Source organism: Chiloscyllium plagiosum, chromosome 21 (genome assembly GCF_004010195.1).
Source record: "Chiloscyllium plagiosum isolate BGI_BamShark_2017 chromosome 21, ASM401019v2, whole genome shotgun sequence".
NCBI lineage: Eukaryota > Metazoa > Chordata > Chondrichthyes > Orectolobiformes > Hemiscylliidae > Chiloscyllium > Chiloscyllium plagiosum.
In genome coordinates, this window is record NC_057730.1 from 6,741,984 (window position 1) to 6,746,462 (window position 4,479).

The window sequence follows — 4,479 nt, forward strand, 5'->3', positions numbered from 1 at the left end:
GGCCCAACCAGTCCACACCGACCCTCCAAAGAGTAACCCACCCAGACCCATTTCCCTCTGAGTAATGCACCTAGCACTATGGACAATTTAGCATGGCCAATTCACCTGGACTGCACATCTTTGGACTGTGGGAGGAAACCAGAGCACCTGGAGGAAACCCACGCAGACATTGGGAGAACGTGCAAACTCCACATAGACAGTTGCCCAAGGCTGAGAATTGAACCTGGGGCCATGGTGCTATTAGGCAGCACTGCTAACCACTGAGCCATCGTGCTTGGAAAAGATGTATTCCAATGACATTTAAGCAAGATTTGTTTTGAAGGGAAACACAGGGAAGGGAACGCAAGATGAAATTTGCCGATAGCTTGAAAATTTGACAGTTTTCTTGGTTTTTCTTCGCAACAAATGCTTGGGAGGTCGGTTCAGTCGACACAAGCTACATTTCTGCTGGGAAGTCATCGTCACCTTCCAAAAGAGGTGCCAAACACAAGTGGGTGAGAGTTGGAAAGTCATAAACACATCGATATAGCCTAAGTCACCCAACTGGAATTTTGGTACTTCCCTGTAAATTTGGGCCACCCTCCTGTCATGTTTTACTGGCAGTATTAAGGGAAGCAGGTAACTTGATGATGATGGTACACATGGATGATATTTTGCAGGGTGGGAGGAATGAATTTAAGAACATTGTCATAAATGGGCTCGAAGTAGAATTCAAAATTGGAAGCTTTGGGGCTGAAATTTTCATTGTATTGAAAATAAGGCAGAACCATTAAGCATAAGTAATCTTGTTTGGAAAATGTTAGCCTCAATGCTCTTGGCTAGAGTACGTTTACACAAAACTTCCCAAACTGAAATGGAGGAATTGTGAAATTCAGTTGAACAGTTGTATTATAGAATCATATAAATCCTTCCAGTGTGGAAACAGGCCATTCAGCCTTTTGATTCCATAGCAACCTTCTCAAAAGCATCCTACACAGATGAATTTTCCATGGCGAATCCAGCTAACCTGTGCATCCCTGGACACAATGGACAATTTAGCATGGCCAGCCCATCTAACCTGCATATCTTTGGACTGTGGGAGGAAGCTGGAGGAAACCCACACTAACAAGTTCAATTCCAGCCTCAGGCAACTGATTCCCTGGTATTGTGACCAGTGTTAGCCATTGAGCCACCATGGCATCGTGGGCATTGGCTATGCAAACAAGGCCAGATGCAAGTAATGCGATCTTAGAGTTAAATACGACTATGAAAAATGCCAAGGAAGAATATGTTGTTTGGATAAATAAAATGTTGAAAAAATTACACATTGTCTGTTGAAATTTCCATCAGTAAGAAATGTCAGAAAGAGAAGGAAACTTAATTTTAGTGAAATGTCTTATGCACGTATCTGATAAGTTCTGAAATGCAAGACATTTAGTTTGTTTCATGAGAGGGAGGTACATTTTGCCCTTTAGCTTGGGAAGATAAAAAGGTAAGAGGGGTATTTTTTTAAAAACCTTGTTCTTGTTGAGGTGATACATTGAAGGTTTTCTTAGTCAAGTTATTAGAAGAAATTCCAAATAAGTATTCGAGAGCAATACCTAATGGAGTGCTGCGCTAATAGTAAATCACTTTGGAATAATGTACATTCAAAAAAATGCACGAATGCGCAAAGATTGAGAATTGATTTGCAGTTTTAAACAGATGCTTGAGAATGGAGAAATCTCCTGATTGAAATAGGTACAAAGTAGCAGTCAACTATATTATTGTTCAATGCAGGAAGAAGTAAATTTAAGAAACTATTAGAAATCTTGGAAGATGGATGTTTGGAACACGAATATGCATGAGGAAAAAGTGTAAAGTATAATGTATGTACAGAATGTAATTCTGCAAAATATGTTGTCATTTTCTATTTTTTAAGAAGTTTGTCTTTTACTGTGACAGGATGTATTGGTTTATAAAGTTTCCAGTAAAGTAGAGCAGCAAAGGTATTAAGGAATTACTGTTGCTTGAGTTTTTGTGAGTGTCCTGGGTATCTTCCAAATTGTTTCAGATATCCACTTCGCAGCTTCAGTCACAAGTATATCCACATTAACCAACATCCGTGGCATGCTAGCATCCAAACAGTGTCTACTGCTGAGAGATGGGATGAAGATACCAAAAAGATAATTTCAGGCTCTTTAGTGAGCATTGTCGGCATTCTAATTGAGAACTAACTGTTTAATGAGCCTCCAGGTGGCTACATCTCACACGATCCTCAGCTGCTTTGCCAAGATGTTTTCCTGTTCTCATTGTGGACATAAAAAGTTCCAGTTCAAAGTGCATTGTGACCACAGTGGAGGATCTCAATCAAAAATCACCGCAAAGACTCTGATTATCAAACAAGTATAGGTATATAAGTTAGATGCAATCCTCCCAGAGTAATTGAATGCAGCAACTTCATCTATATCAACATTCAAGTGGGTTTCACCTCTTTGAAGCTCACCGTATGAAAAAACAGCAGCTGTGAAATGTCTTCCTGGCTTCTGTGTTCCATGGGAGATCCAGAACAATTTGTGAATGCAATGTGGTGACATTCATGCAGGAATGTGGATGACTCCCACTTCATTTGGGCAGCTACTTACTGCTACTCTCCTGCTATTCTTAAACTAAACTCTCATTCTGTCCCTTCTATTCAAAAGTACTTTCATAGCCACCCCCCAGCCAATCAAATTCATTTGTGCAGTCTGGGGAAGTAGCGGAGCCAGAACTCGTTTGCAGGGCTGGCCCGAAGCTAGGACATATCCCACCTACATTGTCTTGGGGAAATCACAGAGTCAGGAAATCATTTGCATAATGATTCCCTAGGATTAGGGCATTTACATTTACATTATCCCCGAGGATGACCTCATCCTACCATTGTACCTGGGGTAACATGTGGTTAGGAGGGGGTAATGGCTGGAATACCTGTAAGCATTACCAACTGACCTGTATAAAGGGGATGTGTTTTCTTTATTCCGGGCTCATTTTGATTCGACTTTGCATGCCTGCGAAGAGTGTCAAAGGGTCATCCAGCTTCTACGAGCTTTAATAAATTTTAACTGTTTGTAGAGGTTGGTGTGTGTGTATTGCATCTCACTTGTGAAACCGCGGGGAAAAGAACCTAACATATAGTAGCAGCGGTGGGATTCCAACATACACGGAGCTTCCAGTTGGACTGAATAAACGATCGTCTGAGTGTTGGTTGCGTGAGACGGATGGGCCCACAAGATTAGATTCACCTTGACCTCTCTCTCTTTTTTTTCTCTCTCTCTCTTTCTCTCTCTCTCTCTAAACTTAACATGCACCCAAGCCACTGTCTCCTGGAACACGGTGGGGACAGAATGTTTGAGTCACTTTGCACGAAAGAGGGTTTTTATTGGGGTTAGAGTGCCCAAGGAAGCCAGGAGGGAACTGTTTGTGTTCATGTTTATAGGTGGCATTGTCTTTTCTGTTTTGATTAGACAAACTGGGGTTAGCTGATTCATTTGCTACCTCTCTGTGCCAGTCCTTGCTCTCGCGGTCATAATAGTGGGGCCTGTCATGGGCACTACCACTGTCCGTGTCGGAGTTATAGGATGAACTGCCTTGTCCTCTGTGCGTCCCAAAAGGGCATGTCTCTTTGTCTTTCTTAGCATTTGATCGCGTCCTGAAAGCGACTGGGTCAGCGAAGCTTTCAGGAGCCTGGTTCTGGTCAGGGTGTAGAGGGCGGAACTTCCCTGTGGCTGAGGGTTACAGCGCGGTGGGATAGGCAGCAGTAAAGGATATGGTGGGGGTGGAGGTTGTAGGCCAGTGGATTAAAGTTGGGGTGTCATGGCACTAGCATGGGTAGTAGGGTGTAACAGCTGAAATGGGGGCGGGGGGGTTAGGTGTGGCTCTAGCCAGAATTTGCCAATCTTCCTCCTGCTCATCAGTGTCATCAATTTGGAACAACATCGGCCGATCAGGCATGTCTGGAGGTACCTCTCTTTTGCTCTCAGCCAATAGCTATGTTTTGCGCTTTAATCCAGGCCTGTTAATTTGTCTAGTGCCTCTACGCTTTCCTTGGTTTCTCTCATTTAGATCATAGTCCTCACATTGACTCTTCAACACTGCTCAAGGCTTAGGGTTACCCCTGTTATCATATAATCTAATCTCACGCTGGCACACGCTATTCTCCCAGCTGCTCTGCTTAGGTTTGTCTTTCAATTCCTCAACTGCTTTTTGCTACGCTTTTATTAAAGTTCTCCACTGAGTGCCCACATTGCGCTTCCAGGTTGCCTCTTCAGCCTTTAACCATTTCTTTGTGTCCCACGTCCCTCCTAATGAGTTTTGAGAAGATTTGTAGCTCAGGTTGATGAACTGGATGTAGGTTTGGTCGCTGAGCTGGAAGGTTCATTTTCGGACATTTTGTCACCATACTAAGTAACGTCTTCAGTGAGCCTCTGGGTGTAGCGCTGGTGGCATGGCCCACTCTCTATTCAAGCATTTAGGTTTCCTTGG